Source organism: Elephantulus edwardii, unplaced genomic scaffold (assembly GCF_000299155.1).
Source record: "Elephantulus edwardii isolate Elephantulus edwardi_28Jun2011 unplaced genomic scaffold, EleEdw1.0 scaffold00152, whole genome shotgun sequence".
Classification (NCBI taxonomy): Eukaryota; Metazoa; Chordata; class Mammalia; order Macroscelidea; family Macroscelididae; genus Elephantulus; species Elephantulus edwardii.
The window spans coordinates 359086-386000 of NW_006399902.1; the positions used below are offsets into that span (position 1 = coordinate 359086).

At 38.3% G+C, this 26915-nt stretch overlaps 1 pseudogene; it reads right to left on the reverse strand.

Annotated features, from left to right (window-relative positions):
- LOC102846440 overlaps window positions 1-26915 on the reverse strand; it is a 43072-nt pseudogene that overhangs the window by 12426 nt on the left and 3731 nt on the right.

Below are 26915 nucleotides of genomic sequence, written 5' to 3' on the forward strand. Positions count from 1 at the left end.
AACAACAACAACAACAACATATCCTTTCATCATGGTGCACTTTTTTGGTTCCAGTAATTAGTATGAGTAAGGAGCCCTGGATGTGGGGTCATTGAAGTGTTAAGCTGTTAATTGGAAGGTCTCTGGTTCAAACCCACCATTCGTGGGAGAAAGATGTGGCAGTCTGCTTCTTCTTCTTTTTTTTTTTTACTGTTGACCATTTTTCTTTTTTTTAACATTTTTTAATGTTATTAATTTTAATGAACATTTACGGAAATTTTGGAATTCCATTCATTCATTGTTGCATTTTTCTCCCTGTCCACCCCTCCCCTCCCCCCGGTTCACTGTTCTCTTTGAAAAGTAAAAGAAAAATTCTTTCATTGGCATACAATCTGTGTTTCCCCCCCACCCCCAGTACACTCTACTATGCAGCCTTCATTCTGGACTCTTGATGTAACAATAATACCCAATCATATATTGCTTTTAAACTGTTCTCTCTCTCATCTGTTTCAGTGTAGTATACATAATTTAACCAGTCTTTCTCAGTCTCACCCCAACCCTGATGTCAGTCCCGTTCTACAACAGTGGCACTATGTAGTATTATTTGTCCTTTTGTGATTGAGATATTTCACTCAGCGTAATGTCCTCCAGGGTCACCCATTTTGAATAATATTGCATGAGCTCCTTGTTTTTCAATGCAGCATAGTATTCCATTGTGTGAATATACCAGAACTTTTCTATCCATTTGTTTGTTGATGGGCACTTAGGTTGTTTCCAACTCCTTGCTACTGTGAACAAAGCCACGATAAACATGGGTGTGCATATGTCTGGGTGGCAGTTCTGGTTTCTTTAGGGTATATTCCCAGTAGTGGAATTGCTGGGTCAAGTGGTATCTCTATTTGCAATGTTTGAGAAAGCCCCATACAGCCTTCCATAGTAGTTGCACCATTTTACACTGCCACCAACAGTGAATAAAGTTTCCAGTTTCTACTCAACCTCTCCAGCATTTGTTGCTTGCTGTTCTGTTACATTTTTCTATTCTTACTGGGATGAGATAATATCTCATAGTTGTTGGCAGTCTGCTTTTGTAAAAATCAGCCTTGGAAACCCAGGAGGACAGTTTTAATAGGGTTGCTGTGAGTCAGAATTGACTCCCTAGAAGCAGATTTGGTTTTGAATGGATAGTTGTTATTATGTACTGTCCAGTTGGAACCAACTCATAGCTGACCCTTCAGTGGATTTTCAGAGGCAGTAAATCACAAAGGAGGAGATTGCTCATCTTTCTCCCCCCGGGCACCGGGTCAATTCAAATTGTGTGCCTAATTCTGTACTGCTAAGCCACAAGAGCTCCCTTTTGACAGGTTGTTGTTGTTAGGTATCATCTAATTGGAATTGACTCATAAATTATCCTCCAGTGGGTTTCCAGAGGCATTTTCAGAGGAGTCTTAGTAGGGAGGAGATTGCCTATCTTTCTTTTATGAAGCACCAGGTGGATTTGAACCCTGTACCTTTGTGGTGGCAGCATAACTCCTTACCTCTAAGCCACCAGAGCTCCCTCTTTTGGTAGGTTGTTATTGTGTGTACCATCAAGTTGGAACTAACCCATAGCTGACCCTCCAGTGGCTTTTCAGTTATTTGCATGGGAGGCGATTGCCCATCCTTTTCCAGTGGAGCAGCTGGTGGATTTGAACACTGTGCCTTTGGGATTGAAGCACAGCTTCTTACCACTAGTCCACCAGAGCTGTCTTTTGATGGATAGTATGTCTAATTTGCCTCAATTTTTCATTTCTTAACAATAGATTTCCCCTTTCTTAATTTTCTGAATTTTTGATAATTGCTTCAATTTTAGTATAAAAATTAATAATTTTTAAAGTGCCATTCCATCATCTAAAGACAGTGATGATATAATAAAGGTAGAAAAGACCCATATCATCAACTTAATAAAATTGTTTTGGTATTTTTTTTCAGATATCATTTTTGTTGACTTATCATTGTTAGTGTGTATAATTATTAATAAGAAATGTTTAGTATTTCATATCCCTTTGGCGTTCATAAGATTGAAAGGCAAATACTAGTGTATTATATAGTGAACATATTGTTATTTATTGCTGTCAAATTGGAACTGACTGATACTCCAGTGGGTTACAGAGACTAGTTTGCATGAGAGGAGATTGACAATCTTTCTCCTGAGGAGCAACTGGTGGATTGAAACCACCTACCTTTGGATTGGCAGCACAGCTGCCTACCCTGTAGGCCACCAGAACTTCATAGAATAATATTTAAAATAGATGTACTAAGGAATCAATCAGATGACCAAAGAACAAGATGTTGTATAACAACGAAAGAATTTTTCTTTTACTTTTCAAAGAGAAGAGCGAACTAAGGTTGGGGAGGGTTGGGCAGGGAGAAAAGTACAACAGTAAATGAATGGATATCTAAAGTCTCTGTAAAGTTTCATTAACATTAATAATAATAAAAAATTTTTTAAAATTCCTTTTTAGTCACCCTCTGAGATGTCCCCTAGTGATTCCTGCCTCTTGGTATTCATGCTCTCCCTAGCCCTTGAATGGAGGCAATTGCTAATGACTCACTTGTAATGAACAGCATAGAACAAAAGTTAAGTTTCATGAAGTTTGTGGCTTCCATCTTGGAGCTCAATGCCTCTCTGTCTCACTTGAATTGCTAGCTGCCCTACTGTGAGGCTGTGCAAGCAGCCTCTGGAGGGGCCAGTGGGACAAGAATCTTAAGTTTGCTAACAACCAAATAAGTAATCAGGGAAGTTGATCTGAGGCCTGACAGTAGACATGTGAGTGAACTTGAAAGCCAGTTCTCCAGGCACAGTTAGGTCTTGAGATGACCGTAACCTTCCTTATTTGACAATTTGACTGCAACTTCATGAAAGACCCTGAGTCGAAGTCATCAAGTCATCAGAGAAGCCATGCTTGCATTCCTAGCCTACAGAAACTGTGAGATAATAAATATTGTGGGATTGTGGTTTTTCTTTTTTATTACTATTTTGTGTGTGTGTACCATGAAATCAAATCTGACTTGTACAGGAGGTGATTGCCCCTCCTTCTCCAGCAGAGCATCTGGTGGGTTTGAACCATGTACCTCTAGGATTGATAAATATTGTTTTAAGCCACTGAAATTTAGAAGTAATTTATTGTGAAGCAATATATAACTAATACCTGCCATTCATTCATTCAGTCAATAGTTACTGACCACTTACTATTTACCTGGCACTGTTCTAGGTACTTAAAGATAGAACAGTGAAGAAAGTAGAATGAAAAAGTGGCTGCTTTTGTGGAGCCTATATTTTAGTGGGGTAGAGGGCAAATCTATAAATCAGGGATAAAATATAAAGCTTTAGATTTTAGTAAGGATTAGGGAAAAAAGCAGGATTGGGGACAACATGGAGTGTTAGAGTGGGTGGATGTTTTGCATGCAACAATCAGAAGGATATCTCTGATTAAAGTGACAGTTGACCAGAGACTTGAAATCACTGATGTCACCATTGTGATGCAGTGAAAGGGAGTGAGTCATACAGCTATCTGGGGGAATATCATCCTCGGCAAAAGGAACAATATACAAAAAGATTAAAACTGTTTGATGTGTTTGAGAAATACACCATCATGGCCGGATCACAGTGATATAAGGGTGCAAGGGAAAAGCTGAAGTTAGAGAGGAGAAAGCATAGATCTGTAGCATCCTGATGGCCAGACTGAAGACTTAGCATTTCGTTCTAGTTGAGACAGAAATTCACAGGACAATTTTTGAGGACTGCGTGATCATTCATTTAATGAATTAAGCACCAGTAATGAGTGGGGCTCAATGGAGAGATGTGATCATGAAAAATGTAGAAGACATGACTTCTGCCCTCAGGAGTTGAATCATCTATAGTGATGTACATGTGCATAAAAACTTGAGAATTGAAGCGCTGTGTCATGGGAAGTAGTTATGGAAAAGGCACAGAGAAACACTCAAGTTAAAATTGTCCCTTTTCTACTCAGTTCAGTATGTTTCAGCTGCTGTTTGTTGAAGTACCTGTTATATGCCAAGGAAGTTCCTCCCGTAGTCTTCGGGGAGTTGTGCTCCTAACTCACAGGCCACTCTTCTCTGGCAGTTTGAATCCACCAGTGGCTGTGCCTTTTACAGCCTCCTGAAAACCCACTGGAGGGTCAGCTGTGAGTTATTTCCATTTCAGTGGCACTGGAATGTATTTATTTTTAAGTAGAGGAAGGAATATAAGAATTTAGGCCTTCTGTTAAAGCTAATGATTGCTTAGTAATTGTGATGCTGTCAATGTACTTTTCTGTGTCTCAGCTTCCTCTTCTGTAAAATGAGTACACCCCCAAACTCACTACCGTCAAGTCAGTTTTTATTCATAGCAGCCTTCCATTGGGTGTCCTGGATTGTCACTCTTAATGAGAGGTGACCACATGCCTGTCTTCTCCCATGGGATGGCTGGTGGATTTGAAATGTTGACCAGTTGGTTATAGTTCGGTCTGTTTTGCTCTATGTCACTAGATACTCTTACAAAGTGGCTATAATATGCACACTATAGAGAATATGTAGTTTATATATAGATATACATTATAGAGTATACACACACATATATATATATATAATACATTATAGAGAATATGTGTATGTGGTAGCAAACAAAAACAGTCCTTATACTGTGCCTGTCACATACAGGCACTCACTATAAGCTAGTTCCCTTTTTCCCTTGGTAAAATTTGGCCTCATGGAGAGGAAAGAGACTAATTTTGTTTAAGAATAATTTTCTGTCTTGATTAATATTTTTCCTACTTAATAGGGTCGCTATGAGTCGCAAGTGACTTGATGACAGATAACAATAACAACTTAAATTAGGTGTATTATTATTATATGTATAAAAAATAGCTATATGGAAAACATGTCTAGTGATAATATTTGAGTTTTAGATTTATGCTGTGGCATTTTTAATACTGTGAGCAAGAATTCTAAGATCCATTTCACAGCAACTCTAGCTTCATTTCCGGATTTGATAGGACACAGTCGTGCGGTTGATGTCCCCATTCTTGCTTTTATCTTTTTAGCAGATGTGAAAGTAAACATACAAGGTTGAAAAACAGGAAGAGGTTTAGCAGATCATTGGGAGGGTGAAATTGTACACAAGCCATTTGAAATCTCAAGCACTTGAATCTTTGTGACTTTTAGCAGTTATGCAAAGATTTTATACCTTACTGTTTTAAAGTTTAAAAAAAAGGATTTTTCAATGTCATGAATTAGTGGTTTGCATGTATTAATATTTTTGTATATTTTTGAGAAATAAAATAATGTGTTTTCCTTTTTGTTTGAAATAGAGAACTAAAGGACAATTTTATAGTCATCTTAGAAATCAACATTCTTTTTACTTATTTTTTTACTCATTTTTAATTAGCAAAATGTGGAGTTTTTTTATTGTTGAATATCATTACTAATACTATCTGTCTTCAAAAGAGAAAACTTAGGACATTTTTTTCTACTTAGCTTAATTATCTTTGTTCCTAAAGAAAGTAATTAGCATATACTGAATGCTATAAATCAGGTATTATACCTAATTTATACATGCTAGTGAATTTAAATTTCTATGTTTAACATTCAATCTACTGTGAATCTATTGCATTGGTGAAATCCATCCATCTAATCCTCCCTCTCCTCTCTCCTTCATTTCTTCTGTTAAATAATTCTCTCCCATGTTTTTACTGAATAGTTTCCTATTAATAGCATTTTGGAGTCAGCTAGAGACCTGGGTTTGTAATGTGGTTCTGCTTTTGATAGTGGAAACTGCTTTCTACTTCAATAAATAAAAGCTAGTATCCTCCAGAGTAGCTTTGGAGGGAACTTCGGCACATGTGGAGGAGTAATTTGAGCTCACAGCATGGACTTTTGTTCCCAAAGAGTCACTTTCCTCTGGGGAATCCCTTGCTGACCTCAGGGAGTGTTGCTTTCCCTTTAATTTTCTGCCAGAAGTAAGTCTTCTCTTAATACTCCTGTAGTACACAGCTGAGACCAGACAGGAACAGTTAGTACTTTACTAAAGGCCTAAAGATGGGGGGGAAAAAGATATAGCAAGCACAGTACTAGTCTATTTCTTTATAATCTGGCACACAAAAAGAAAGCTTCCTTCACTTCAGTTTGCAATCTTCTATTGGGATACCTCTCTTTTCTTTTTCCTTGACTGGTAACACATGTATCTGATTTCCATTGGTGGAAGCCATCTTCAACTCTCCTTACTTAAGAGTGACTCTGTCACATCCAAGCTGCTTAAAATCCAAAGAGGATAGTCTAGAGTTAAAAATAAATTCTCAGTGTTGCTACTCTGTGCCTGTATCAGAGAGAACCCGTTCTTTGCATATGATCAACACTGGTTCTTTAAAGGAGATGACATCTGTCTTAGATGACTTATCACCACTTACAGAAAAGAAAGAAGGATGTTTGGGTTATAGGAATGGAGTTTTTCATTTACTTCAGCTTTATAATCTTGGTCTATAGGTCTGAAATTTGGCACCAGACAGCTTTCAGTAACCATTTTCTTCCTGTCTTAGAACGATTTGCTAACTAAGAAGCCACCTAGTTGTAATTTTGTTCTAGTTTTGCTTGAGGAGATTCTACTATTTAATTAGATGCAAAATCAGGCTGAGGATAGTGGTGATAAACAGCTTGATAAACCAATCAAGACAGAACATCTAGTCGTTTGAACAAGCTGAGTTTAGGTGAAATGTTAAAGGGAAGTCACAAATGATTATAGAAGGTGATAGAGAACTAGGTTATTGATGAAAAGCCTCAGACCTTGCTTCTGAGACAGGAAATGTGTCATAGCGTCAAAGACCTTTGAAGTTACAGAGCTGGCTTATAATCCTGGCTCTGATACCAACTGGCTGTGTGTGGGTCTCACTTTCTTCCTCTGTTATTTAAGTAACATTTAATGACATTAAACATTACCCTTGTAGAATTGTTAAAAAATTTAGGTGTCAAAGAGCAAGTTCTGACTCGAAGTGACACTGTGTACAAGACAAAACATTGCACCATCCTCGCAATTGTTGCTTGGTTTGAGCCTATTATTACGGTTGTCACAGTGAACTCACGTTGAGAGTCTTCTTTATGACTGACCCTCTGCTACACCTCAACATAAAGAAAAAAAATCACAAAAAAATTTTATAAAGAAAACAAAAAAGACAACTGAATCAATAAACAATTTGATGGTGTTGTCAAGAATTTAATTTTACTTGGGTCTTCAGTCCCTGTCCATGGAAACAACAGTCAAGAAATCAAACAAGATGTGTCTGATTCAGGCCATGGTCTTTCTGATCACTTGCAATGCATCTGACAGCTGGACAGTGAATAAGGATGACAGAAGGAGAATTGATGCCTTTGAACTGTGGTGTTGGAGAAGAGCACTGAACAGATATGTCTTGGAGAGGGTGCAGCCGGAGTGCTCTTTGGAGGCAAGAATGATGAGGCTTTGCCTCACATGGCTTGGGCATGTGGCTAGGAGGGGCTGTTCCTTGAAGAGGGACATGATGCTTGGAAGGATAGAGGCATGGTGAAGGACAGGGAGACCCTCAACAAGGTGGATTGACACAGTGACAGCTGCACTGGTCTCTAGTGTGTCAGGAAGTGTGAAGGTGGCACAGGATAGGACAGGGTTCAGATTTGCTGTTCATAAGGTCACTGAGTCACACTTCAGTCAACAGCACCCAACAACAATAACAACAACAATATAACATTGGACATATCTGCTGCAAAAGACCCCTTTGAATAAGGTGTTAAAAATAAAATATGTAATCTTGAGCACTAAGGTGTAGCTGACCTAAACCATGATATTTTCAGTCATCTCATATCAGTGTGCAAGTTAGACAACAAAGGAATGCAAAAGACCAAATAAGAATTGATGCATTTGAATGATGGTGCTGGTAAAGAATACGGAATGTACCATGAACTGCTCAAAGAATGAACCCGTCTGTTTTGGATCGAGTATAGACAGGTAAAAGGTTGGAAAGATTTTGTTTTACATGCATTGATCAAGTTATCACGAAGGACTAGTTTCTGGAGAAGAACATTGTGCTTGGTAAAATAGAGGCTCAATGAAAAAGACGAAGACCTTCAGTGAGATGCAGTGACACAGTGATGGTAGCTGTGAGCTCAAACAATACATTAATTGTGAGAATGTTACAAGACCAGCTAGTATTTTTATCTCTTCCATAACTGGTCTCTATGAGTTGAAACCACAGGCATCAATACATAAGCACAACAACATGATAATTCTAGAAAAACCCTCTGTAGTGCATTTTGCTCAACTAATCTAAAAAGGAGGGAGGTCTCGTGGTTCAGTGGTAAAGAATTGTGTTGCCAGCGTAAAGGCATGTGGTTTCAGTCTTATCAGCTGCTCCACAGGAGAAATATGGCCAGTCTTCTGTAGGATTGATTGCCTCTGAAAACCCATGGATGGTCAGCTGTGAGTTAGTTCTGACTTGACAGTACATAACAACAACTATCTATAAGGGAATTCATGGGTAAGGAATTAGATTGGCAACCCAAAGGCAGGTGGTTCAAATCCACCAGTTACTCTGTGGGAGAAAGATGGGCACACTCCTCTTGTGCAATATACAGCATTTGAAAACCCACTGGAGAATCAGGTGTGAGTTGCTTCTTAATTGATGGCACGTATAAACAACAATAACTAATTAAAAGTTGGTGATTAGGACTCACCCAGCAGTATGGAAGAAAGGCCGGGAGATCTGTTTCCCAGCCCCCAACCTCCTAAAACTGTATGTACTCTGTAATGTTGGTGAGCATGACTCATAGCGACCCTATGAACAAAAGGTCTGGAAGCCCCTCTACAACTATCGACATTTATCAAAGTTCATAGAGTTTCCTGAGGCATGTTGTTTAGGAGGTGGATGCCGCTCACATGAGTATAAATCAGCTCAAAGGCAATAGACAATTCTAAATTAACATTTTAGGAAACTGTCTTTTGCTGATTTTTCACTACCCCACCCCTTTAATTGCCTTATTTCTTGTTTTCTGTTAGCCATCTTCAGTTTTAGTTACCTACATTATTTAACTTTATTTCATGTTCTTTAAGCAGAAAATATAATTGTAAGTGATCTCTGCTTTCTTCTTTTTTTAAAAAAAAATTTTATTTTATTCTGTTTTACTTATAAATTCCTTATACATTGTTTTTCACACTGGATCTTTCCCATAGCTCTTGTACCTATCCACGAGAAGTTCTTTTTCAGTTTTTCACTCTTTTGACATGTTATTTTTTTTGAGATCCTTAAACAAATATTTAGCACAGTGATTCTTTTTCCCTTGGAGCAGCTGCTGGATTTAAACCACCTGCCTTTGCATTGGCAATGCAACTCCTTACCACTTAGCCACCAGTTGCTGTTCTTAGGTGCTGTCAAGTACAGTTTGACGTATAGTGACCCTATGAACAACAGATCTGAATCCTGTCCTATCTATCCTGTGCCATCCTCATCATCTCTGACATACTTTGCTGCAGACATTGTCTCCAGAGTTCCCTCTGAAAGTATGCTGTTGGTTGCCGTCAAGCTGGAACTGACTCATAGCTGACCTGCCAGTGGGTTTTTGGAGACAACATGAAGGAAATTGTTGATCCTTCTCCTGTGAAGCAGCTGAGGGATTTGAACCATGTGCCTTTGAGATTGCAGTGCAGCCTCTTATCCCTAGGTCACCGAAAAGTATGAGACAGGCTAAATTATTACAGCAATATTCAGATTTCCTAATAGCAAGCATATACCATGATTTTGTGGACATGATTGTTTATATATTTAAGAGACTTTAAAAAAATATTGAATTAAGGATGAAAAACATTTATTAGAATAAAAAAATAACAGAAAATGACATTTAAAAAAACTGACAGATACACACAATAAATTCAGACATTTACAGAATATTTTTATTAACTGCCTGACACTATATAGTATTTCTAGAAATTTTAATACTTTGCTATGGTAGTACCGTCAAGTGGAAACTGACCCATAGCTGCCTCTCCACTGAGTTTTCAGAGGCAGTAAATCATACAGGAGGAGATTGCCAGTCCTTCTCCCATGAAGCAGCTGGTGGATTTGAACTGCATGTATTCGAGATTGCAGTGCAGCTTCTCACCACTCAGACACCGGAGCTCCCCCAAAAGGCGATAGGCTTTGCTATAGAGCAAGAAGAAAATGACTGAATTTTCAGGTACCACTGAGGCTTTGGTAGAGGCCAGTGCAAATGAAAGCACTTTTGAGCCTCTTCATTTTCATAGTAAATCTGCCTCTACATACTAAATGGTCTTTAGAAATTAATCCAGAGCTTGTAACATTCATTTTGTGTTCTGATTGTAATTATTTATTATAAATTATTTCTCACAAACCATTCTTTCTTGATTTAGTATTCAGTTACAAACATGTATACAATTCTGTATCTTTTCTTCCAGGAAAGTGCAGTGCTAATTAGCCATCATGGACTGACAAAGGCTTTAAACAAAATAAAAATTCTGCCAAAAAAAAATAAAAGCAATCATATTTTTTCCCAAAGTAGTTCTTGTTAATATGGGATTGAAAAATAAGACCTCAGTTTGATATAAACATGTTCTTCAGCTTAAGATCTGTCCTCACTGTTCAATTTCAGACTGACTTGTCTATTTTTCAGACCTACATGCAGTATCTTTTTCTATGTCAACCTCAGCTCTCCATCTTCTTGTAATGGTGAAAATTAAGTACTAAAAGACTGTTGTTATGTATTGTTGAGTCAGAAATGACTCAGAGCTGATCCTTTTGTGGATTTTCAGAGGCAGTAAATCACCTGCGAGGTGATTGCCCATCTTTTTCCAGCTGAACAACTAGTTTATGTGAATTCCATGCCTTTGTGATAATAGTTGCTTACTGCTAGGGAGGGTGGAGGGACAGCACAAGAGAGGAAGACCCTCAATGAGATGTGCTGATTAACACAGGATAGAGTAGGGTTTAGGGCTGACAGCACATAACAACAACAATCACTTCCAGCTAGTGTAGCCTTACCAGTGTTGTTGGTTTTTGTTGATTGTCTTTGAGTCAAGCACGACTCATAGTGACCCTATGAACAAAAGGCCTGAAGGTCCTACAGAGTTTCCAGAGACATGTTGTTTAAGTAGTGGATGCCGCTCCTGCTTCCAGCCATTAACTTTACTGGTAATTTAACAAAATTATTTTTGGGGTGGTTTTCTGGAGACCATATCATACAGATAGGACACAGAGGAATGAGAAATTAGTGACAGTAGGAGATGTTCATATTTTGTCCAAGTTATTAATTCCTATTTTAGAAACAGATATCTAGATCTTTTGTTCAGTATTTTAAAAACCTCAGTTGACAATTTATTAAAAGTGCAGTCAGCTAGATTTAGAGCTGAGTATATTTTGTAAGCTATAAAATGTATCCTTTCAAAGAGTATAATTCAGTAATTTTTTTTTTTTAGTATACACATATATCTTACAGATACTGTGGGTTTGGTTTCAAACTTATGCAATAAGTGAGTTAAGTGAGTCATACATTTTTTATTTCCTAGTGCATACACACTCTTGGCACCAGTAGCCAGGAAATTAAAAGGCGCATTGCCATGGGAAAGTCTGCTGTTAGGGACCTCTCCAAAGTACTGAAGAGCAATGGTGTCTCTCTGGAGACTGAGGTGCATCTGATACAGGCCATGGTCTTCGCAATCCCTTGTTATGCATCAGAGAGTTGGACAATGACCAAGGAGGATAGAAGGAGAATTGATGCCTTTGAGCTGTGGTGCTGGAGAAGAGTATTGAGAGTACCATGGACTGCTAGGAAAACAAACAGATTCATCCTGGAAAGGGTTAAACCGGGTGGCTCCTTGGAGGCAAGGATTCTGAGGCTCTATCTAACATACTTTGGACATGTTGTAAGGAGGGATGGGTCCTTGGAGAGGGACATCATGCTTGGGAGGGTGGAGGGACAGTGCAGGAGGGGAAGGCCCTCTATGAGGTGGATTGATTCAGTGACTGGGATAATCGGGATGGGTGTGTCAGAGACAGTGCGATTGGCACAGGACAGAGCAGAGTTTAGGGCTGTTGTACATAGGGTCTCTATGAGTCGCAAGCGACTCGACAGCACATAACAACAACAACAACAACAGTGCATACACACAGGAAGTTCTGGTGACCTAATAGTAAGGAATTGTGCTGCCAACCTAAAGGCAGCACACAGTTCGAATACACCAGCTGCTCCATGAGAGAGAGATGGGCATTCTCTTCCCATGTGATTAACTGACTCTGTAAACCTGCTGGAGGGAGGGTCAACTGTGAGTTGGAGTCAACTGCGTGGTACACAAAAGCAGCTCAACAAAACCGACTGGATGGTACATAAAAGCAGCACAACAGAAGTTATGTTTACTGTAGTCTATTAACTACTGTAACATTATGATAAACCTCGAAGTATCAGTTACCCAAATTTAACACATAGACTTGAAGTGGGCATAAGTTGTTGGGAAAATATTTTTTCCCCAATTTTATTATAATTTATTTACAAAGTTTGAATAATACATTGTTTCTTACAAAAGATTCTTCTCATTTCCTTCACCCACCTCCTCATGGAATTATACAACCCTATGATTAACACCCTACCCCCTCACCCATCCTCACTCCTCTATTCCCCCCCCCACACCTTGGATCCTCATACTCGTTCTACAGTAATGGTTTTATATAGTATTTGTCCTGGGGGCTGAGTTAGTTCACTCAGCACAGTGCTCTCCAGCCCCTTATTGGGAAAATCTTGCTGATAGATTTGATCAATGCCGGGTTGCCACAAACCTTCAGTTTGTAAAAAGCACTATATCTGTTAAGCATAATGGGGTGAGGCCGGGGTGGGGGGGAAGCCCAGTAAAACGAGTTATTCTTGTACTCACAAGATTATATAACTACTGTAGTTTTTTATCTTTATCAATAAGTACTTTAATTTCTCTTCACTTTTTTTTTTTTTGGTGCATGTACCGTCAAATCAGATCTGACTGGTACAGGAGAAAATTGTCCCTCCTTCTCTGGCAGAGCATGTGGTGGATTCGAACCGTGTACCTTTGGGATTGCAGTACAGCTTCTTGCCACTAGGCCATCAAAGCTCCCCAATTTCTCTTCACTTTTATCAAGCAGAATTTATAACCATTTATCATAACTGAAAAATTAACACTGGTACAATATACAATACTATTTATTAACAGTAAATTTAGCATTCATCAGTCTGTGTTACCTTCGTGTTCTAATGGGTGTGCATCTGTTCTTGGAGGAGTTTTTCAAACAGTTCCTGAACACTACCCCTGCAATTTCTGATTCAGTGGGTCCAGAGTGAGTCCTGAGAATCTGCATTTCTTTTTTTAAAGAAAAATTATTTTAATGAAAGTTTACAGAGACTTTGGATTTTCATTCATTCATTGTTGCGAGAATCTGCATTTCTAACAAGTTTCCACTGATGTTGACTATTGTGGAGTGAGGGTTTTGAGAATTTACATAGATTTTGAGAGCTTAGTGTTGTGCTTAAATATAGTATCAGAGAGTTCCTTCATGGCCACTCAGTTCCTGCTCACCGAATCAGTGCTGGAGGCAACCACTGTTGTGCTTTTTATGTAATTATTAGCACATTTAATCACTATTTTTGGAGATCCAGCCTATGAAAATCCAAGTTTTGATTACATAAATTGAGAAGTAATGATTCTTATTTTTTTAAAAAGTTCCTTTCACCCTCACCTCCTTGTACCCCCAATTTGTTTTTCCCAATAAAAAAAATATTTAAAAATAAAAAAAAAGAAATAAATGTATTTTATAATGGTTTACTTAAAAAAAAAGTTCCTTTTATCATTTTTCTAGAAACTGGTGGTTCTATAATATCCAGCTACTAGCCAGAAGGTTGATGTTTTGAACAGCATGTGGGAGAAAGATGAGGCAGTTTATATCTAAGAAGATTTGTAGCCTTGGTAACAGAGTTGCTAAAGTCAGAATTGACTCCATGGCAGTGTGTTAGGTTTTTTATTTGATGTCATGTCTTAGACTACTTTGTGTTATTCTGCCTGTACCTGTATGTGACGAAATTTTACCAGTTGCAAATTTAAGTGCCAGTACTTAGTGTTACACTTTGTCATTTCCTTGTAATTGTGAAAATAAGAGATCTCAATGGTGATTAATATGTCTCATTGGTTTAAAACATTCTTTCTCTGTTTATTTTTATTTATATTACTCCTATTTATTACTAAACTTTAAAATGTCTAAATTGTGAGATTTATATTTGTCTTCTACTTTTTTGAAATTGTTGACTCCTAAGATCTGTATTTCCCAATCCTGATGCCCTTGTTCCAAATCTGTCTTTCATTTATCTGTGGAATACCTTCATCCAGATATTTTATGTCATCTTCTCTATCCACTATTCATGCATCTAGGATTTTATTCTTTGTCTAGTCACAGTCCTAGAAATAGATTTCAGAGATGAATAAGCAAAGTTTCTACCCTCAAGAGTGGGCCTGGCAGTATGAGGAGGTATGCACTGGATATTGTGGGATAACGATTCAGTGGCACTGGCTATATAAGGAGGTATGCCTTGGATATTGTGGGATTATGATTCAGGGGGCTGGCTATGTAAGGAGGTATGCACTGGATATTGTGGGATTACGATTCATTGGGACTGGCGGTGGAAGGAGGGATGCCTTGGATATTGTGGGATTATGATTCAGTGGGGATTATGAATCAGTGGGACTGGCTGTATAGTGATGTATACACTGGATATCTCGGATTAAGATAGGAGGAACCAAAAGGAAGGAAATGAGATTCTCCTAGGACTCAGGGAGTAGCCAGGGAAGACCTTGTAAGAAGACATAGCTCTGGAGTAGTTTCTTAATGGACATAAGAGAATTAATTGGGGCAATTGCCAAAGGATGTCTGAAGAGTTTTTAAAACAGAGAAAAGTGCCAAGTGTTAAAATGGAGAAACATATTGGCATTTTAGGAAAACTTTGGGAGCACTGCTAGCTGACTCTGTAGGAAGTTGTGCTGCTAACTCAAAGCCTAGACACCTTGGGCAGCGGCTCTGCAGGAGAAAGATAAGTGGCTTTCTTACAGTTGCTGTGAGCTGGAATTGATTAGAATGCAGTGAATGAGGATAACTTAGAGTAATTCTGTGCTCTGGAGTTAAGCGGTGTGGAGAGAGATGAAGTTATGAGAGGTCAGATCATGAAGAATCATGAATGTTATATTAAGGAGTTAAAACTTATCTTGTAACATAGAAAATCATAGAAAAATTTTATGTAGTAAAATGCTTTAAGAACACTATCTTGTATTGAGAGGCTATTCTGCATCTGTGAAGGATAAATGCAGAAAGACAGACTGGAGGCAGGAAGATTAAATAGGAGACTAATGCACTTTTTGGTGGCGCAGGGTGTAGTATGTTGTAGTGCCAACCAAGTGGTCAGTAGTTTGAATTCACTGTCTGCTCCTCTGTAGAGATTCAATAAAGCCTTGGAAACTTGATGGAGGGTCATGATGGATTGGAGTCAACTTGACGGTAGTGCATTTGGTTTAGTTTTAGGTGTTAGAACAAAGATTATTCAACCCAAACCTAGACTGAAAGAGCCCAAGGGGACAAAGTGAAGAATTATTGAAGAATTAGGTTAAATTTCGCTTAAGAGTTATATTGGCTTTATAACATGAGGCTAAAGAGGTACCCAGGTTTTTGTTTGAGGGGCAGGATTGATGCTTTACTTTGCTTGCTGTCTAACGTTTAGTCTCTGAAGTTCTTTGTAATACCCAGTACTCTTGTAATTTCCTGTTTAATTCCTGTCTTCTCTGGTGGATTTTCAAACTATGAAGGCAAGAGTTGCATGTCTTTTCATTCACTTTTAAATCCTTAATGGCAAGTTTACCTGACATGGATATTTGTATAAACAAAGAGTACTACTGTTTACCATTATATGTTAAATGGAGGAAGAGGAGGAGTACACGTAAGAAGGGAAAGCAGAAGATACTCATTGTTGTTTTTGTTATGTGCCATTGAGTCACCTGGGACTCATATCAACCCAGTGTACAGCAGCTCTGAACCCTGCCCTGAGCCACTCTCACTAATTGTGACACACCTACCCCCATTGCCCCAGTCACTGTATCAGTCCATCTCATCTGAGGTCTTCCTCTCCTGTGCTGTCCCTCTACCCTTCTGAGCATGATGTCCTTCTCTAAGAATTAGTCCCTCCTGGCCATGTGCCCAAAGTATATGAAACAGAGCTTCAAAATCCTAGCCTCCAAGGAGAAACTTGGTTTCAAGACATACCTATTTGTTTTCTTGGCAGTCTGTGGTGTGTTCGGGACTCTTCCTCAGCACCACAACTCAAAGGCATCAATTCTTACATAATTTTTATTCATTGTCCAGCTCTCTGAGGCATAGCAAGTAACTGTGAAGACCATTAGGCATTTCTAAATCTAGCTTCAAGATTCCTCCTGCTTCATTGTTTTTCCCTTTTGAAATCTCATCTTAATGATTCACTTTTCTATACCCTTCATCATCGTATCTTTGTTATCATGTTATCATGCCTTTCATTTTAGTATGTTTGGCTTTGTCAGCATTTTCACTGACAGACAACTAACCCAGACCAGGACTAGGTTGTGTTGTACTGGCAACAAAATTTTTAAAAAATAATCTTATAATTCTAGAATGATTTTAAACGTATAGAATTATTGAAAAGGTAGTTCTTGTGTACCTCACGCCATCTCCGCTGTTACTTGTTGTTGTGAGCTGAGTAGAACTGCCCCATAGGGCTTCCCAGGCTGAATCTTTACAGGAACAGAGAGCTCTTTCAGAGCTCCTGGTGGGTTTGAACTATTGAGTTTTCATTTAGCTACTCAACACTTAGTCATTGTGCCACCAGGGCTCATTTTTCTCTTTTTATACACACTATGACTACCATCTAGTTAGGGAGCTCTCGTGGTCTCGTAGTGGTAAGAAAGTATGCAGCAATCCCAAAGGCATACAGCTGAAATCCACCAGATTCTCCACAGGAGAAAGATGGGCAATCTCCACCCATGCAATTTACAGCCTCTGAAAACCATCTGAAGGATAAGTCTGTTCTGACTTGACGGCAGTTAATTGGTTGGTTAGCTTTGCAATAAAAATACCATTTTAAATTATAAAATTCAGTGGGTTTTAGAATATTCGTGAAATTGTACAGCTATCACATCTATCAATCATTGTTGTCATTATGTGCTGCTGTTGAGTCACCTGGGACTTATAGCACAACAGCTCTGAAGCCTGCCCTGTCCTGAGACAGTCTCACTGACTCTGACACACCTACTCCAGCTGCCCCAGTTACTGTACCAATCCAGCTCATCTTCCTTTCCTGTGCTGTCCCACCACTCTTCCAAGCATGATGTCCTTCTCCAAGGACCTGTCCCTCCTGGACACATGCCCAAAATATGTGAGACAGAGCTTCAAAATCCTAGCCTCCAAGGAAAAACTTGATTTTGCCCTCTCCAAGACATACCTATTTGTTTTCTTGGTGGTCCATGGTTTGTTCAAGACTCTTTTCCAGCACTACAACTTAAAGACATCAACTTTTCTTCTGTCATCCTTAGTCATTGTCCAGCTCTCTGTTGTCTAGCAAAGTGATTGTGAAGACCATGGTCCTGGATCAGGGACACTTTAGTCTCCAGACTGACAGCGTTGCTCCTCAGTGCTCTGGAGAGGTCCCCGACAGCAGATTTTCCCAGTGCAATTCATCTTTTGATTTGCTGACTACATGTGCCAAGAGTGTTGATTGTAGAGCCGAGCAAATTGTAATAGTTAACCTCAATCTCCTCCACATCTATCATGGAGCTGCCAGTTGGCCCAGTGGTACGAATCTTTGTCTTCCTGATGTTGAGCTTGAATGCATATTGACGACTACAGTCCTTGACCTATTACAGCAAGCCCTTCAGGTCCTCCTCAGTTTTGAACCAACATTTAAGCAATCGTTCTTTTGATTCTAAGGAAGAAAATAAGCATTTAAAAAGTAATCTTAAAAACCAGAATATAGTTATTTTTATGTTAAGAAACCCCTAAGTTTTTAGTTAATAATACACCATGAAAAATGGTTCTTAATAACAAGATTTTAACTAAATTGGTTCTGATTATACAGAAATTGACCTTGTGACCTTGAAGTCCCTCAGGATACCTGGTTAGTTATATGATGAAAATTGCATGCAGATAATTCATGAATAATATGTGTTCCTGAAGAGAACTGCACCTGAGACTTAAGTCTTTACATTTTATTTTTGACATATTCATAGAGGATGTGCATCTTATATGATTGTCAGTATTTGTGTGTGATAATGAATACTTGGTATTTACAGTTTTTAAACTGATAACTACTAAAAGGTTTTAAAAGGAGTTATTTCACCAATTCTTCATATTACAAATGAGAATATTTCTAAGAAGGTATCTTCTGCACTGTAACATGGCATCAGTTTCCTGGAGAAAATGGACTTTTGTCACTCTAAAGGAAAAAAGCATTGTGGACCAGTAGGAATATATTGGGAATAAATATTTAGTGTCTTGTTTTCCTTTGTCTAAATTTAAAAAATGTGTAGTTCTGGCAGCATCATCTATAGTGAGTTGCACTGCTAACCCAAAGGCCAAGTATCTCTGATGGTTCAAGTCTACGATCAGCTCTGTGGAAGGAATAGGGACAGTTTCCTCTTTCATGATTTACAGCCTCAGAAACTGAGGGAGGATCACTATGCGCTGTAACTACATGACAGTGAGCTCGATTTTTTTTTTTAAGGGAGCATGGTCTTTTGTTTCCTCCAAAGCACATGAGGCTTTTTACTTCATAAGCAACAGGAATTCCTTCCCTTTGACCATATCTAAGCTAGTGTTGCCTTCAGTTATTAAAAAACATAATGCATCCATTTTTGTCAGCTGACAAAGTGATGCTTGTTGCTAGGTATTCACGCCCTTCTTGGAATTGCTGCTCAGCCACTTGAGAAGGCTCTTGCTCATCCAGCTTTGTTAGAGATATATTACCTGGAGGGGCCACAAAATACTCTTCCACAACCTGATGGGAGTTTTGTAGTATTTCTTGAGTATGGTTGCATTCTATTACGTCATCAGACCTGAGGTATAAGCATCTGTCCTCGAACACGACTCCATGGGCTCCACCCCGTCAGTGTCCACGCCTCGGAGCCGGTCAGCAAAGGCGATGGCTTTTCTCCAGCCGCGCCACGGCTTCGCGGCTGCCAAAGTCCACGAGCGCCAGACCTGGCCGCTTCCCTGGGCGCCAGCCTTGGAGGTGTGACCACGGCAGGCGCTTAGTGGGGCCCAAGAGCACAGCCGCAGCACCCGGGCCCGAGCTCGAATTTTTGAAGTTAGAAAATGAGCTCAAGCAATTGAATTGATGTATGTTGGGAGGATAACACTATGATACTGCATGTTAATAGCAGAACTCTTAATTCTAATCCATGTTTGTTTTGATGAGGTTCCTTAACTAAAGATTTGGCAACAAAATTTCAATGTTACAGATCTTACTGAGCTAGTTAAATGAGCTTGACAAAGTTATTTAGAATTTGCCAGAGATATGGTAGTATTGTTGATTAGTAACACCATGTTTTGCAAAATGACCCCATGCTGTGGTTACACTTTTCAATCTGATTGAGTGGCTATGACAGGAGAATGCACACTGAGTGATGTATGGAAAATTAATGTTAGAAGATGAGTTCATGCCTTTCAAAGAAATATAATGAATATAAGATAAAAATAGTGCTGACACTGATTGTTGGTTTTGATAGTACATAAGTTTCATGACTTAAAAATATTTATTGCTTTTTATAAACATAACTAATAGACTTTGATTAAAGAGAACTTTAAAGTTTACGTACTTGGACTTTCCATTCAAAATAAGAATCTCTTCTGTATATCATATATCTACATCCGTTTGGAAGGGAACTTGGCAGAATGTGAACTATTTAGGATAACAAGGCATAATGTGTACATTTTGTTTTTATTGGGTGCCTTGGGATCAACTACGACTCATGATGACCCTATGAACAAAAGATTTGAACCTTGCCTTAGCCTATGCCATCCCATGGGCTTTGTTATACTTCAGCCCATTGTTACAATCTCTTTGTCATTCCATCTTGTTGAGTGTGTTCCCCAAGAATATTGTGGATACTTTGATATTTTAAACTCCAGCTTTTTTTCTATAGGTTTCCACTGGGTGAAATTTTGAGGTTTATGTAATATGTAAGTAATTACAACTTCAATAATGCTTTTGATTGAAATTGAGACTCTACTTTCATGCTTACACACAACACATATTTCAAAGCATGCAGCTTTGACTAATAGAACAAAATTATGAGGAAGACAACTAGCTGGTTTAAAATTCAAAGGGCTGCCATAGGATTCACTGGTCTGTTTCATGCTCTTTGATGTGTTAAAGACATTTATTAGGGTAAACAACATGTTAACAAAAACCACAAGCATTTTTTATGTGGGATAAAGTCATCTCACACAGAGGGAGGTGGAGAAACCAACATCTCTTTTGTGACTGAAAGGAAAGCTCCTGTGTATAGAGAGACTCTGCTGAGTGTGGAGAAAGAACAAAACATGTAACGAGAGAGTGCATAATTATTCAGAAATGGTAATGGAGCAGCTGGGGATATGCAAAAGGGAGGACCAAATTAATGGATAAATGTAACTTTAAATTCTTTACTTAATTATGAATCTTAAATGAGCCTATCAATCTCTGGAGGATGAATGGTTTTCCTTTTGTTTGATGCCATTGGGGTAACTCTTTCCGTGTTTTGATGTCATTAAAAATATAATCATTCTAGCGATACAAAATAAGTTGGACATCTTAAGATTTAAGATGTTTTTTTAAGAATATTTTAAGAATATTTCATATTAATTCCTGATAAGTAGTTTTAGTTATGTTAGTCTATTGATTTACTACAGATTGAAATTATTTAATAATTACAAATGTAGGGTTGATTTTTTTCATATTTCTTAAAACATTCCCTATACATGAGAGTTATTCTATACCATAATTGTGGAACTTCCCATACTTTAGTCTTTATACCATTTACAATGCATCTGTTGCCCTTCAGTTCATTTCAACTCATAGCATACTCTATAGGACAGAGTAGGATTGCCACATGAGAGTTCCAAGTCTGTAATCTTTATAAGAGGAGACTGCCTCATCTTTCTTTCGTAGAGTAGCTGGTGGGTTTGAACAGACAACCTTTCGGTTAGCAGCATAGTGCTTAATCTACAGTGCTACCAAGAGTAGCAGGAGTACCAAGAGTCTTCATTTATACTACAGATATTATATTTAATACATCTAGGTCATGTGAGAGTTTTGTTTGTGCAAGGGACATTTAATACATACTAAGAAAACAAAGCAAATGAATAGTTCTTGGAAAACAAGGACAGTCTTACTTTCACAAAGTGGTGATAATGGATTATTGAAACTGCAGCAACTGTTTTGGCTGAAATAACTTTTTATGTGATTTAAATCAGCACTTAATAGCCTTCTACACTCTTTTGTGTGTGTGTACTTAATAAATGGCACAATTAAATGACACTGAGCATGTACTTTTTTTAAAAAAGTATATGAAACAAAATGTTGCTTAGGAAGGACAGTAATAAAGCAATGCCTGTGAACCTATCCCTATGTTAGACTTTATCAGTCTGCTGTATCTCCCAAAACATCACTGGTGTTTGTGCTCCCACATCCAATCTTCTGCCTCTACTCAGAGATAGTTGCTGCCATTAATTTTATATTTTACATTCATTTGAAAATGGTTTTACCATATTGTATATATGAACTAGAGAGCTCTGGTGGCCTAGTGATAAGGAGTTTCTCAGTCAACCCAAAGGCAGGGTGTTTGAATATATGAGCTGCTCTGCGGGAAAAAGATAAGAATTCTTCTGTGTGATTTACAGCCTCTGAAAACCTTCTGGAGGGTCGGTCAGCTATGTGTCAGTTCCAACTCGATGGCATACATCAGCAACAACAATATATGAAATAAGTGAAAAAAATATATAAAATTACACAAGCTACAAGAAACTAAATCCATTTCTGTCAAGTTGATTCCAACATGTGTATATGTTTGTTTTTAAAACTTTGCCATTTAGATAGATTTATTTTGGAGCTTTGTGATAGTGCTATAGTGCTGGAGTCTACTTCTTTTAGTCTCTGTGTTTCTAAGAAATTTACTTGTTACTGATGTAACTATACTTTGGTTGATTTACCTTTACTATAGAATAACATTTCATTGACTGTTTCACAACTGCTTTATCCATTTTTCTGGCAACGGACATTGCGCTGCCTTAAAGAATGTTTTTGTACGTGTCTCTGTGTGTGCATGTGTGTATAGCAAAGTGAAGGGCCTTTAATCGTAATTATGCTCTTATTCACTGCCAGCCCTAACTGACAGCCTCTGTGCTGAAGGCTGCAAGATGGCGGCTTACACCCCAGCAGCCATCTGTGTTCTAGACAAGCAGACAGTAGGGGGGAAGGCAAGAGGCCAAAGGGCAGTGACGTCCATTTATATCCACCTGCCTGCCTGTATCTGAAAGGAAGGCTAGGAAATACACTAATTTTCATTAGATACATAGTGGTCTTAATTATATGGGGTTTTGTTAATAAGAAAAAGGGTAAGACACACTTGAGTAGGCAGTTTCAGCTCATGTATATCAAGGACAGGTGAAGAAGACAAATCTCTTCAATTTACAAAGGATGGTCTGTTGATTTGGGGTTTCCCCCCACCACTAACTATTGAGGCATGGGAGAAAGATGGGCAGTCTTTTCCTCATGTGTTTTATAGCCTCTGAAAACCCACTGGAAGGCCAGCTGTTAAACGGGTCCAACTACATGGCAGTGAGTGAGGCAAGGTATTCATAAAACCTTCTTCTGTGATTAGTGATCAGGTTGGACCTAGTATCAGGTTAAACAGAAAATAAAAATTACACTATGATTCAGCATCATACATTAATTTTTTTCATTATCCCGGTGAGTTGGTGCTTAGATGTAGGGGCAGGGATTGCAACAAAAAGAACACCAAATAACACAGTGATATGATGTATGTTGGATGAAATGAAGCAGGATACTGAGAGAAGTACAGAAACAGAACAAAAACAAATCAGAAGAGATTTGAAAGACAGGATAATTACTAGGGGAATTTGACCTCCATGGACAGAGGTTGCCTCGGGGAAAAAAGACCTGGGGATGAATATTTATTAGAAATCTGGAGGGGACTGTATTTAAGGAGTTAGTAAATGGCTTAAAGGTTGCTTCTCCAAGTTAGCCTATGGAGAAACCAAGGTGTGACCTCGTCGCCTCACTTAGGAAGAGAACTGAGAAAGGGGTAGCTAGTTTTTGTTAGGGGTATGAGCAAGGGTAGGTTTTGAAGAAAATAATTGTAGCTGGTTTAAATTGAACCAAATTGAATTGTGTAGTGAAACTTTATACTTAAAATTTACTACTTAAGGGATCTCTGGAGGCCTAGGGTAAAAAACTGCGCTGCAATCCCAAAGGCACGTGGTTTATTCTACCAGCTGCTGTCGCTGCAAACGATGGACAGTCTTCTCCCCTGCGATTAACTGCCTCTGAAAACCTGCTGGGAGGTCAGCTATGGGTTGGTTCTAACTTGATGGCACACGACAACAATGGTGGTGTATTCCTTATGGAGTTGCACTGCTAACCCAAAGCCAGCTAACCTCTCTGGCAACTTCAGTCTCCTAGCAGCTCTGAGGGAGAAAGACAGGCATTCAACACTCATAAGATCTATAGCTTCTGAAAACCCACTGGAGGATTAGCTGTGAGTCTCTTCTGACAAAATGGCAGTGGAAAAATGATGGTAAAATACATTTTTGTTTCTTCATGAAACAGTAGTATAGTGGTTTTTTCCAACTGTTTTCAAAGTGGTACATACTCTCTTTACTAAACTTGGAAAATGCAGAAAAGGAGAAAGAAAAACCCTATACATGACAGTAACTACTGCAATCTTTGGCATATTTATTTCTTCAGTATTTTATTTTTAAACTGTTAATACTGTTAAACTGTTATACTGTTGCCAAGGATTTACATGGATCCACAGTCCATATCTGTGGAAGCAGCTGTTAAGAAATCAAAGGCATATTGTATTGGGCTGTCAAGCCCAGAAATCCACTGTCAAGGACCTCTTTCAGATGCTAACCAGCAAAGATGTCAGTTTAAAGATCAAAGGGTACCTAATACAAGCCATGGTATTTTCAGTTGCTTCCTATGCATGTGAATAAGGAAGGTAGAAGGAAGAGGAAGAACAAATAAATATGCTTGGAGAGGGTGCAGCCAGAGTGCTCTTTGGAAGCAAGAATGATGAGGCTTTGCCTCACGCTGCAGTGAAGGGTGGAGGAGAATAAGATCCTCAATCAGTTGAATTGACACGGTGACTGCCACAACAGGCTCTAGTGTGTGGGAAAGTGTGAGGATGGCACAGGATAGGATGGGGTTCAGATCTGCTGTTCATAGGGTTGCTGTGACTCTGCTCAACTTGATAGCACCTAACAACAATTGTGTTGTCTAAGAATTTAACTTGTACCATTCCAGGGTAACAAATCTGTGGGAAGAAGTGCAGCCATGGTGCTAGGTTGATGAGACTTCATATCATATATTTTGGGCATGCTGTTAGGAGGGGCCAACTTCTGAGAAAGGACATTTTGCTTGGGAAGGTGGAGAGTCAAAGGAGAAGACCATCTATAAGATGGACTAACACAGTGACTACAGTAATGGGCTGAGACAGTGGAGATTGTGAAGTTGGCATAGGATTGGGCCAGGTTCTGATTTATTGTACATAGGGTTGCTGCAAGTTAAAGTCAGTGTGGTGTTACCAAACTACGACATATCCACAATGATGGTGTTATCAGTTATGTCTTAGGTACAGTTTTAAAATGGAATATTTCTAGACCAAGTTTATTTTCCAGAAAATTTTCTCCTCTTAAACTTATTTCTTCTTTTTTTCTTATTTAAAATGAGCGAAAGAGGTAGCTTTTCTTTTCCTGGAAATGTGACAGATTTCATGAAAGACCCCAGCTGTGGCTTCTCCATCATCCCTATTAGGAAGAAATTGACAGAGTAAGCTTAAGGCAAGTATGAGTACATGCGCACACACACTAGAATAGGTAATTTAATTGCACCTTGGGCAGCTGAGATGATAAATAGAATTATCTGTATGGCTATAAGACACTTGAACAGTAAAATACTTGTCATATAGTTGTTTTCTATGGGAATTATGAGGACTTCTAGAAGCTGAATAACTTTTATGAATTTACTTTTATCATCTCTTCCTCTTAAGTTATAAAGTACTGTATGTAGATTTTTAAGCTCTAGAAGTTCTAAATAGACCTTCTTTAAATCTTTTTTAGATCTCTGTTGAGATCATTCAAGTAATACATGAGAAGAAGTTGCTATCATGACTTGCTCCATGTCTTGTAACTTCATTTAAGACTTCAGATTTTGGTTTTTGGATAATTTAAAACACAAATGAATGGATGGTTAACAGTATACTACAACTGTTGTACTGATCATCTAGCTTCAGCAATTATTGGCTCATGGCCACTCTGTTTTATCTTTGTATTTTTACCCACTTTTCTTTATCTTGTATTATTTTGAAGCAAATCACAAACATCTTACTACTTTATTGGAAAATAATTTGGTATTTTCCCCCTAAAGTTAATACAGTTCAGAAAAGAACTCTAATGTTATCATAATTAGACATTAATGTCCAATCAATGTTCTGTCCAATCAATGTTCTACCCAATTCTATCCAGTCTATCTTCACAATCTCAAGTATCATTTTTTTTAAAAAATGTATTTGAATCAGAATACCAGTAAGATCTATATACTTTGTGTGTGATTTATATATCTCTTAAGTTTCTTTTAATCTACGGGTTTGGTTTTTTGTTGGTTTGGTTTTTTCCTTTTCCTCGTCATGTGTTTTGTTTAAGAAATTGAGTATGCTATAGTTTCTGTCAAGTCTGGATTTTGTTGATTTCAGATGCGTTGTTGGGTTTGCCAGTTTCTTGGTGAGGTATTTTTGGTTTTTGGAGGTTTTTTTTAGGTCCTGTAAATTGATAATTGAAAGTAAACACCATTTGTTCTTAAAATTAAAATCAAGGTACTCTCTCAGCATTTCTTAAACTGAAAGAATTGAACAACAAATTCAAGCCTCAAGTTGTAAAACTTAAGGTTGCTTTGGGCAGAATAGTAAAAGATCCAGGAAGCATTAAAAGAAGATGGAAGGAATATACAGAGTCACTGTATCGAAAGGAATTAGATGGCACAAAAGTATTTCATGAACAATGTATGAGCAAGAGCTTGTGGTGATGAAGCAAGAAGTTTAGGCATCTCTGAAAGAATTGGCAAAAACCAAGGCCTCAGGAAATGACTGCATACCACGATAAATAATATATTGAACTCAATATCCCCTCCGTATTGTTGGCCTAAGTGAAAAGTTAGCTCTTAAACAGTTCAGGGAAAATCTTTCCAATCCAGAGATGAGTGTACAATATGTGATTTAGCTTCCTTTGCTGTTGTTGTGGACCACCACGTTGGAACCGACCTATAACTGACCCTTCAGTGGTTTTTCAGAGGCAGTAAAGTGCATGGAAGATTTCCCATCCTTCTCCCTCAGAGCACCTGGTGAACTTGAATTGAGAGTCTTCGAGGTTATAGCACTGCTTCTTGCCACTATGCCATCAAATTTCCCTATTAATTAATAATATTATGATATAATAAATATTGTTGTTGTTAAGTGCTGTCGAGTTGTAGGAGACTCATAGCAACACTATGAATGAAAGTCCTGGACACCTGTATAACTTTCGTCCTTTCTCCAGGTTCATAGGGTTTCCAAAGGCAAGCTATTA